The 11,389-nt window shown below is 45.4% G+C and overlaps 1 long non-coding RNA gene across 1 annotated transcript; it reads right to left on the bottom strand.

Annotated features, from left to right (window-relative positions):
* Positions 1-608: 608 nt before the first annotated feature.
* On the bottom strand, positions 609-8,384 carry LOC109301775. The gene is made up of 3 exons (XR_002098621.1): positions 8,118-8,384; positions 4,695-4,697; positions 609-619 (listed from the first exon to the last, which is right to left on the bottom strand). It is a non-coding gene; the product is annotated as an uncharacterized LOC109301775 (long non-coding RNA).
* Between the last annotated feature and the right edge of the window lie 3,005 nt (positions 8,385-11,389).

Genomic DNA, 11,389 nt, shown 5'->3' with positions numbered 1-11,389 from the left:
TGAGAGCATGGGACTCTTTAGCCTGGAGAAGCAAAGGCTCGGGTATGACTTGGTGGCTGCCTATAAGTATATAAGGGGTGTTCATCAGGAACTGGATCTATTCACCAGGGCACCCAAGGGAAGACAAGGTCTAACGGTCACAACTTGCTGGAAGACCATTTTAGACTGGACATAAGGAAAAACTTCTTACCATCTGAGTCTCCAGAGTCTGGAACAGATTCCCCCCAGAAGTGATGCAAGCACCTGCTCTGGATACCTTTTAAGAAACACCTGTATGCTTATTTTACTGGGGTGATCTGACCCCAACTGACTTCCTGTCCTTTGGGCAGGGGGGCTGGACCCAATGATCTTGCAAGGTCCCTTCCAGCCCTAATGTCTACGAAATCTATGTGGAAAGTTTAAAGATTCTACATTCTATTTCTGAGATCATATGAGATAATAAAAAGAGTACTACATATCTTATAGGTCCCATTTAAAAATGTATTTTATCTTACAACCTAAATATGATTTAGTTGTAAATTCTCAGAAATGTCATTTTATCTTAAAAGTGAGGACATTAATTTTGAGAACAATATGTTGTAATTCTTCCTGCACTGGAGGTTAAATTCCTGCTTTAAAACTAAAACAGCTTAACAGTAGTTATGAAGCAACAACCATGGCTTCCATAATATATAGATGTCAGAATCATTTGGTTCCAATACTGCATTCTTTCTTGAAGTGAATGAGTTCTTAGAAATAAATGACGCTATTAGACTACATCTCCAGTTGGGAGCTCTGTCTGCAGTTGAGATCCTAGATATTAGATGACTGAGATAGCTTCCTTCCAGGTAATAATGCACTGTAGAAACTGTAGTGCAGACTTCACTGCGGGCTATGCAAGAACCCCCAATACTAACTCAGGTGGGTAGCCCATGTTGAAGTCTATGTAGCAACATTAAAACTGGTTCAGCTGTGCTTACAGTACTGCAGTCATACCTCCAGCTGCAATCTAGACATAACTTAAAAGATGTAGTTTCAAGGCCTTAAACCATCTAGATATGACCTAGTACAGAACGATTTCTGTAGCTCTGAAGGCTTTCTGGTTTGGCATTGGTAGATAGGCCATCATTTATAATAGTGGAATATACTTGCTATAACCTGGTTCTTGTCACTGGTACTTGTGTGTAAGTTACTATAAGTGTAGGTGCAGATGATTGCAACACATACATTTAGCTCTTTACAGAGTGCTTGGCAAAAAAATAAATGAAAGATCAATTAATGTAAAGAAATACTTAAAAATATAAGTGCCAACAATTTTGAAAGCATAACATTCTAATTCTTTTTCCTCTATTTTATTTTTGCTGGCCCATTACCTCAAATATCTCTTATTAAAGTCAATGGATCCCTTTTATATATTCTTTGGAAATTAAGACTGGGGGGAAGCAAGGTACTTACAGCTGGATCTCAACAATAAATGGTGAACCTCTTTGACTACACTCAGGACCTAACACATACCCACAGCTGTTTTGGCTGGATGTAGACTTTCCATTCCAAGGTTTAAAGGGTGTTGCCCAGCCTGTCTAGGAGTTTTGGAAGATACTATTCATTATGGCTTAGAATGTCTTCTATATAACAACATAAGGAGAAAGTACTTATCACCGTGCTTGCAGAGATTGGCATACTTCTGAAATAAAGAGAAATTAATATGGCTCCTCCAGCAAACAGATTCATATTTAGTAAACCGTCTTGCAATTTTTGCTTACAAGGCTGAAGCAATCAGAGCTAAACATCCGTTACTGTTGATGTGACCAATAAACTTTATCACTATATTTGTTTTTTTACTGTGTTAATTGTGGACCTATGCACGATATTTTTATAGATTCATGATCTGATTTATCACTATATTTGTACTTGTTTATGTTAATTCTAGGCGAAGGAATAATGCTTTTATAATGGTTGGCCCTATTTTATTATTACATTTCATTTCTGCTATTTTTGTTTAAAATTATATTATGGTTGTATGTCTGTTATGTTGTTTTTGGGAGCATGGATTTCAGCCAGAATCCTTAATAAATTGAATTGAATTGAATTGAAGGTCAATGGAGATGTTTCTACTGCCTAAAAAGAAGTTAGACTGGGAATTTAGTAATTTTCATGTTCACCCTGTGGCTAAGGTCAGAAATTATACATAAGCCAGTATAAGTGATTGGGAACTGGTTCAAATTTGTAACACAACAGTAATTCAGTGCACATAAACTACTTTCAAAATGGCCCAAACTGGTTTAAGATAAACCTGAATTAGACTCAACTGATTTAGATTAAATTGGTTTATTCAACTTCTGTCCCACAGCCTCTCCAGATTCAAGTTAACTCGCAGTCCCCCAGCATCCCAGGATACTTTGCTCCTTCTCCACAAACCCTGCCTCACAGGGTAGACAGACTAGCTTTGGCTTAATCTGTCTGCTACAACCAAGCTGGAAGGCATGCTGTAGCACCCCATGGCTTCTGCCCTGGGCCACTGCAAGCATGTGGCTGCATTTCCAGAATCAAAAGTGAATGTCTGTTTACTTGCTTATGGGTTAAATCTACACCAGTGGTTCTCAACTGAGGGTCTGTTATCCCCTGGGAGGCCACATGCAGATTTTAGGGCATCCACCCAGCTTGGCCTAGTATGGGAAGGAGCTGCCTTGGGCCCTTGTGGCTGAAGTGAGTCCCAAGGAAGAGTGGCAAGGAAGTGGTGGGGGCAGACCTGCCCCAACCTGCCCAACCCCACAGCCTCCATCTTGCAGAAGGCACTGCAGGTGAGTGGATGAGGCTCTGCACTACTACTGTTCAGGTGAGTGGAGCCCCGGGGCTACCCGTAGCCAAGCCATGACTGCTGCAACCAAGGCCAGGCAGGCAGAGCTGGAGAGCTGGGCCAGTATTTTTTATAGCACGCTAAGTGGAGCCTCAGGAAGAAAAAGTTTGAGAACCCCCAATCTATGAAGCTTAGACTAACCTGTGAAGATTGAATTGATTCAATCTCAGGCTTTTTGACTGGCTGTACTTAGCCTATATGGAGTAATATAGAGCCAGGCATCCCCTGTACAATCACCAAGTCAAGCAGAATTTAGGGCCTGGAAGGGGTTTTGTCATCAACTTCTGTGGATTCTGGGTCAAGCCTTAATACTGCAATTGGTTAAAAAAACAAGAAATAGATAAGAATAGGAAAAGAAAAAACAACCCCCAAAAGTTGTCATCTTTTGGTCTAAATCTGTTTCAGGATCCATTATTAATCACCATTGGAAACACTATAAAAGAAGGGGGGGGATGGGACTACAGGATTGTTCATTTTTTGTTTTCTATAAACTCGAGTTTCTTTCAGACTATTAACTTCCTGAAGTACCTGTACAATGATCACATCACATCCTATCACTGAATCTATAGGAGTAATCTCATATAGTCTCCATAAATTCCTTTTTGAAGTAGATGCCTCCAATGACTTCTTGCTTGCCTCATCATTATTGATATATGTCAGCGAAACATATGAAACAACTGAAGATTAAATCCCTATCCAAAAATATACTAGTCACATGCTTAAAGTTAAGCATGAGTTTAAATATCTTTAATTTAAATGGCCCTAGTCATAGAGTTAGATTCTGCTCCATCTGTTAGGCATCTAAATGCAGTACTATTCCACCTAGTTTGAATCTTTTGAAAATCCACAAATGTGTCCTTTTTGTCATATGCTGTCCTCCAAGCCTTAAAACTAAGTCACAAAATAACAATGAAGGGGAAGAGGACTCAGCCACCTGTGTTACTCACAGTTTTTCAGGAATTTGAGCAGGCAGCACCTGTACTGAAGCATCCTCATGCCTCAGCCAGCCCCATCAGCTTTTACATGGCATTATTTGTACCACCACAATACATGACACAGGATAGTACTTGTGTTTACAACTACTAGCTTATAGCGGCATTTATTAGTTTACTGCACCCTAATAGGGCTGCATGTGTAGATGTTGAGACTTTACTGGGGAGCTAATTAGGCAATTCCACAGTAAACATCTCATGTACACACATCCTCCTTTTTGTATCCTTGGCTACACAAATTGGTATGCTATCTGGTAGGCCACTGACACTTGAGTAACACTTGGCCTTTCTTTTTCATTTGTATACTTACAGATAGGAACCACGTAATCATGATGGTCTGGGAAATGTGAGAGGCTGAATTTTTCAGGTGATATCTTTTACTGGATCAATTTTATAGCTGGGAGATGTATTAGGCAAGCTTTCAGTCACAAAATGGCCTTCTTCAGGTTCCTCAAAACAATTTGAAGGCATTTTGTGCCTAAAATCCTGTCTAATATCTCTTCCAACTATACAGTTAATCCAATAAAAGATATCATCAAAAATATTTGTAGCTAAAGATAAGCATATACTTCTATAATTCACTGGCTTAGGTTCTTACATAGGCCATACTTGTGGTCCTTTCATGTTTACTGACTGAGGGTGTGGGCAGCCAGTTGTATTGTCATACCGCCAACCAGCATAAATTGGCAGATGTACTAATTAAATTGGAAGAGCTTATGCATGCTCCCAAGTGGCCAAGTCCCTGTTTGTAAAATGGTTTATGGTTACCTTTGCATGCTTGTTACTATTAGGACTACCAATTTTCTTTGGCCAAAACCCCCCCACATATATTTCACCACGAGAATTAAAAAAAACCCAGCATAAACAATCTATAAACATTTTAATGGAGTATTTTTAAAAAAATCCAAATGTATTATTAAAATATTGCCTATCAAAACGTGTATTAATAAAACAGTCAAGTTCAGGAATTCAGGTGGGCAGTATCCATTTTAGAAGCCTCAGTACAACATTGGTCCATGAGAATATTGCTGAGAAAAAAGATGGGGATGATAACACCACTGTGTAACCTATTCTCAAAAATACAGTTAATGAAACAACTTTAGTTGTTTAGTGCTTCTTGTAATGCTTAGTTCATTGTTAAAAAAAATAAGTAATAATAAGAGAAGTATTATTTAATAAACATGATAAACAGTTTAGTTCTCCCTTTCAGAGAGGTTATTGCCTTAGTCCAAATGACCATAACTGGGTGCGTCTACATAAGACAGTTTACTGTGAAGTAGCATAGTTTGCACAGATTCACAGACGTTTAGGGCTGGAAGGGACCTCATGAGATCATCAGATCAGTTTCTCTGAACCCCCTGCACCTATATCCTTGAAACATGGCAAGCTTTATTGCCTCATCAGGGGCTATCATCCCAACAGTTTTGACCCTGCTGTGGCTTAACACATACACGTGACATGAGTTTTGCTCTGAAGATTTTGGAGTGCAGTTTCTCCGAATTCCCTGCAGCTATCTTCTTGAATCTTGGTTTGCATCATGCCCACAGAAGGGACTACCATTTCCACAAGTTTTATCTAAATCTGGCCAGAAATGACAAAGTTACAGGCTGTTTTGACCTTCCCCATTATATCCTATGGGTGAAATGTCAAAACGGTTGAAATGGCAAAACGTTTTGATGGAATGAAACAGAACAGCCCTTTCGACTCAAAACAAAAGTCAAAATGAAATACTGTTCTGTTGAAATGTCGAAATCCTGGTTGAAACTAAATGCTTCCGTTTTGCACAGCCCTATTATTTAGTCAGATTAACCTGGATTATGAAAACTAATAGGACCGGAATGAACTATCTTTTCAAACAGAACATACAGATATTGAGTGACTTGTGTAAATTTCTGCAAATGCACTAGTGGGTGCTGTTACATGGACTCTTCCAAGTTTTTTTCTTTGATGCCTGGAAGCCATGCAGGTACAGGCATGATGAGATCCGATGTGCAACTCTGGAATCATGCTCCCTGCCATGCCTTACATGGCAGGAGGCATGATTTTGGCATTGAGCATCAGATCCCAACATGCCATATCCCAGGCTCTCAATCATGGAAGACAATTTTGCTCAACTATGAGGGATTTCCAAAGAAAGAAGAAGATCTCAGGCTCCCCCTGCAATGGCAAGTAGCAAGCTCCTGCAGCGAGGAGCCCTGATCAGCTGACTCAGACTTCCAGCTGTGGGGTTGCAAAATGAGCTTCCATGGCTGGGAGCTGTCAGTTTATTTGGGCTCTCAACGACAGGGCTGCACAGTGCACTCTTGTGGCTGAGTGCCCAGATCAGTTTACAGGGCTCCAAGCCATAGGGGTGCAGGGAAGCCCTTGACTCCAGCTGTGCCTTGAAGGCTGGGAGCCCCAACCTGTTGCTGCTCCCAGCTGAGTGGTCATATTGGAGTCAAGGGGCACGTCCAGATAAGTGTGCATGTGCCCTTGCAGCATCTCAAAGCCCTTTGAGATGCTGCAAAAGGCACATGTAGGAACAAAAAAAGGTTCCCCTCACTGCAAATTTGGGCAAAATTAGACCCTTGGGTATTCAGGGGTCAAAAAATTCCTAGGGAAAAAAAGTGGGGTACAGTCCTGGACCATGCCCTGAGGCAACTGGAGGCTCAGTCCTCCACAGAGGTGCTCTATTAGCCATCCAGTGTGTCTCTATGGCTGGCCTTCACCCCAGTGCTGAAGCATGCTGCTGGCCCTTGCCAGTTAATAGGGGGTGGGAGGGGCTGGAGGAGGGGGAAGAGGACCAAGGGGGACCCCCATCAGCCCCATCTCTCACTCTCTCCCTGAGCCCCCCAGATCACTGCCCCACCTAGCCCCATCCCCTGCTGCCTCCTGCAGCCTCCCCAATTGCTGCCCTGCCCATCCCCATCCCCATCCCGTGCCAGCTCCTGCAGCCCCCCCCCATGATGGCTGCCACACCCAGGTCTATTCCCTGCCTGTCCCCTGAGCTCCCCCGATCACTATCCCACCCGGCCCCAGCATCCTTGCAATTAAAAAAAAGCCCTGCACTCACCGGCAGTAGCAGCTGCCATTGGGGTCACTTGTCCTCTTGACAGAACCCCACCCCCTTGCACAGCACTGGGCAGCAGGGACCAGGCCCAGCTGCTTGGTACCTGCGCTGCCCCTGCCCCATCGCATGGGTGCAGCCTGTGTCAGCAAGGCACTGCACAGCTCCATGCACTGTCGGGCAGCTGGGGCCGCTCCAGCTAGTGACAGCCACAGTGGCCCCAGCTACCCAACAATGCGTGGAGCTGCACAGTGCCTGCCAACCCAGGCTGCAGGCTGGTGACAGCTACAGTGGCACCAGCTGCCTGATAGCATGTGGAGCCCTGCCAATCCAGGCCACATCTGCATGAAGGGGCAGTGGCAGCATGGGTGCCAGGCAGCCAGGGCCAGTACCCACTGCACCCTGCTGCCTTGTGCTGTGCATGAGGCTCTGCCACAAGGCCCCAGCGACCCTGGTGGCAGCTGCTACTGCCGGTGAGTGTGGGGCTTTTTTCTTTTTTTTCCTTTTTTTTTTTTTTGAGTCCCAGACTGCTGGAGCCAAGTGGGGGGCCATCAGGGGCAGAGCCAGGCATGGGGGCAATCAGGGAATGGTGGCTGGGTGGGCTGCTGGGTTTTTTTAAGTGCCAGGAGGCTGGGGCTGGGTGGGACAGCCATCAGAGAGGTCTGGGGGTGTAAATAAGGCGTGGGATATGGCGGGGGAGCAATTTGGGGGGGTGGGGGGGAAAGGGGGGGGGGGGACAAGGGGCCTGCCGGGGGGGGTGGGTGGCGGCCCCGGGAGGGTTCTTGGGGCCTGGGGGGGGGGGGCGGTGGCCCGCGGGGGGGGAGTCTGAGAGCTGTGGGTGGGGTTGTGCCCTGTGGGGGGCAGAAGACCAATGCCTCCTGAGAAGCTCTTCCCCCACAATGCCCCCCAAATCCACCCATACCTACCCACACACCCCACAGCCCTCCACATCCCTCCACAGCCTTCCACATCCCCCCACTCCTTTTCCCAACCCCCTTCTGCAAGCTCCACATCCCCAGCACACACCTAGCATGCCCAGCTGCTAGACAGGATGAGGCCTGCTGACAGGAGCTGTGGCTGCAGAGGCATCTGTCCCCATGTCCTGGTTAGTGAACGGGTCAGAGGGAGCTCTAACTACTCTATGGTAAGAAAACCAAAGGCAAACAGCAAAACATATAGGTATTTAGAATTCATTTTATTATGGTGATAGAGACCGTGGTAGGCCTCCAAATTGCTTTAACACTGTAGATATATCAATAAAACATTGCCCAACTGATCACTGTCTCTCTGTCTGTCTCTCTCATTCTCTGTCTATATAGTGGTCTTCTGTTTCAGTTGTAGAGGAATATGGGTATTTTACAGAGTGATTTTGGGATTTTTTTAATCAGGGATTTTTCAGTTTGCAAATAGGGAACACCAGAATTCCTGCTAGGGAGGCAAGTGGCAGGACCCAAGCAGAAGAGCCTGCTTAGAGCTGGCTTCTTGCACCAGCTGGAGGTGGCTGACCTCCTGGCCACAGTAATGCCACACAAAGGCCAACTCTGCAGCCACAGCCCACTGGCAGCTGGCCCGGAGAGGCAGATGCCTCTATTGGCTGTGCAGTCCCCATCTGGGTCTGGCAGGTGCGCAGCAGGTCACAGCCAGGCAGCAGCCCCCAGTGCCAGAGTGCTGCAGTGGGTAAAGGGTGCAGGGAACTCTCAAGGCTGCTTCAGCAGTGCAGCTGGCACAAGGGGTAATGTCCCCAGGTACCAATTGGCTGGGCCCCAGAAGCTCTTGAGAGCACGTAGCCCTGGGCTACTTGCCAGGGCAGCTTTTTGTACTGATGGGGCCAGGACAGGGCAACTTTTTACATGGCTGGGGCCAGCACAGGTGCTGGCCCCAGGCTCTAGCTCTCCCTAGATACAGATCCAGGAGGAGCCAGGCAGGGTTATTTTGCCCCAAGTGGCACAACTTGCATCACACCAAAGTGCATGTCCAGGCACATTTGCTGAGGCAACAAGCCTCATCTCAAATTTGCACTGCTTCTATTTGAGCTGCTTCAAATGCACATTGCCTGCATGTGTGGATGCGCCCAAGGGCTCCAATGTCCCTCTGTAGCTTGGAGCAGCAGATGACTGTGGTTTCTAGCCTTGAGGACTTTGACTGTGATGGGCTGGGAGTGGCACTCATCTGATTGGCACTTCCAGCCTTAGGAGCACATGGGAATCAAGGGCTCTCATGTGCTGTATAGGCTGGGTAACCCAATCATCCTGGCTATGCACTCAATTAATGGCATGATAGGAGCTAGCCATAAGGTTATTACATATATTTTGTGTAATAACTTTGTGGCTTATTCCTTGTTTTATCACACCATTAATTGCATTAATATATGGCTAAGTTACTACACATTAACTAGTTAATCATGTTTTAAATGTAACATGTGCCAGGAGCCTCAAAATATGAACAATTTTTAGCTCTTGGGAACTCCTACTGTGTTATTTTTGGATCATAATAGGGTATTTGAAGAGGTAGCTTTAGAATTAAGGTACCTATCAGAGCAATGGGACAGTTTGTGGCCTGTCACAGCTTCTGATTCAAGTCAATTCGTAAGAACTGAGGATTGTGTTTTGTGCTGGCACTCTTGAAAGCTTACAAGTTCTTCACAACTGTCTCTGTTCTGGGGCGGACATATATATGCAACAGTTAGAATCACAGACTTCTAGAAAAGTAAGGCTAGAAAGAACCTCTGGAGATCATCCAACCCCCTTTTTGAGATGGGGTCATCCCTATCCAAACCATCCCAAGTGAATCCTTGTCTAACATATTACTGAAACTATAGCAACTGCAAGGGACTGAGGCGTAGGTGGTTTTGCCTAATGGTTAGACCACTGTGGGAAAATAGGGACTGGGGAAGAAGCCATATACCAAACTGAGAGGGAGATCCAGAAGCAGAGTCTGTGTCAAAATCCAGGGTCAGGATGTAAAGTCAGATGCTGAATATCCATGTGGGAGGAAATCCGCAGGGCAAAGTCCAAAAACAGAGCCAAACCAGGGTCTGGAGCCAGGGAACAGAACTGCAGGGAAATCCAAACCTGATGTCTAGAAGTAAACCAAGAACCAGAGTGCAGGAACCAGGAAGCTTGCCAGAGCAGGGCCCCAGCTAGTGCTAACTGGATAAGCAGTACTTCCAACAGCCAATCAGGATGCTTGCTGCTACTAAACTGGGGTGGAGTTCATTAACTGGTGCTTGCTGCTGATGTGGCTGTTGCAGTACTTGTCTCAGGCTGCTCTGCCTGATCAGAGTCCCTGACAGTGCTGGGCCCAAGCCGGTTTGCCTGATCAGGGTTCCAGACAGCAACCCTGTAACACAGCCAGAAGTCATAGAACCCTAACCTGCCACAGGTAAAACAGGGAGACAATGACAGCCAGTGTCCTGTTCCTGCAAGGGTTGTTATGCAGAATATGTTTCCCTATTATGTTCTCTTGTGGGGGACCCACAAAATAGGCTGCTGTTTGGCACTAGTGCCATGAAAGAGGGGGAATGCACACTTTACATTGAGATGGGATTGAGCCATGAATTTCAGGTACAGCTTTGGTTTGATATTAAACCTTTTCTAAATATTCAGGGTGTTTAGGTCCATATTTTACAAGTGAATCTGGGTACCTTAATTTTTGATAATACTCAAATGGAGGCATCATAAGACATGACTACATTATAAACATACTATTCTTATCAGCAGTGACCTCGGACATACAGCATTGACAGGCAGAGGCTGCTTTCTGCATTGAATGTGGTAGGGCATGTAGTGCTAATTTGCCTGCTTATCTTGTTGCTCAGATATGGTTAAATTTCTTCTGGTTCTGGAGGTAGCCCATACACAGCAGCACAATGAGCTTTTGGGTGGTGCAGTCAGGCTTGGTTAGTTTGTGATATAAGCAAGGCTGCGTACGCACATTAAAATACTCTGAGACAATTCTCTCATGTTTTTCTTCCTGGTAGAGAAACTTACCCATCGCTGTGGATACAGCTATTTGAGTGCTGAGGCCCTGAAAAGTGGAGAACTTGCAGTACTGACACTCTGCAGCCAAGGGGAGAACCTGTGCATACATCTCAGCATGCTCTACAGGCTCCCTTAGTATGCCTGGTGGCAGATGACAGAAGTCCATTACACAGCCCTGATTGGCTGACCCAAACTGCCCATGATCAGCATTTATTTCCCTGCAGGACAATGTGGGGATTGTGAAGGGGGCATGTTTTGTTTCCTGCTGGAGTATCAGAGTCCAGCAAGTGACACACTGTCTCCCTGGGTTGAGGGAGGAGTATTGGGATATGTTGGAAGACTGTTCCCTTCTGAAAGAAGCCATGGCATATATAGAAATTCACTCTCCCAGGAGAAACTCTCCTGAGAATGATTTAAATCTGGTTCTTCCCAGGTTGTTTTTCTCTCAGTGTGGGCATTTTTACTCTGGGAGAAAAAACCTGAACATCTGTGTACTTGTGATTTCTCCTAGGAGATGTTGCTGCTCTCTCAGGAG

Source organism: Gavialis gangeticus, unplaced genomic scaffold, assembly GCF_001723915.1.
Source record: "Gavialis gangeticus isolate Ggan-Ray unplaced genomic scaffold, GavGan_comp1, whole genome shotgun sequence".
NCBI classification, from domain to species: domain Eukaryota; kingdom Metazoa; phylum Chordata; order Crocodylia; family Gavialidae; genus Gavialis; species Gavialis gangeticus.
This window is presented reverse-complemented; position numbering and strand designations above follow the sequence as displayed.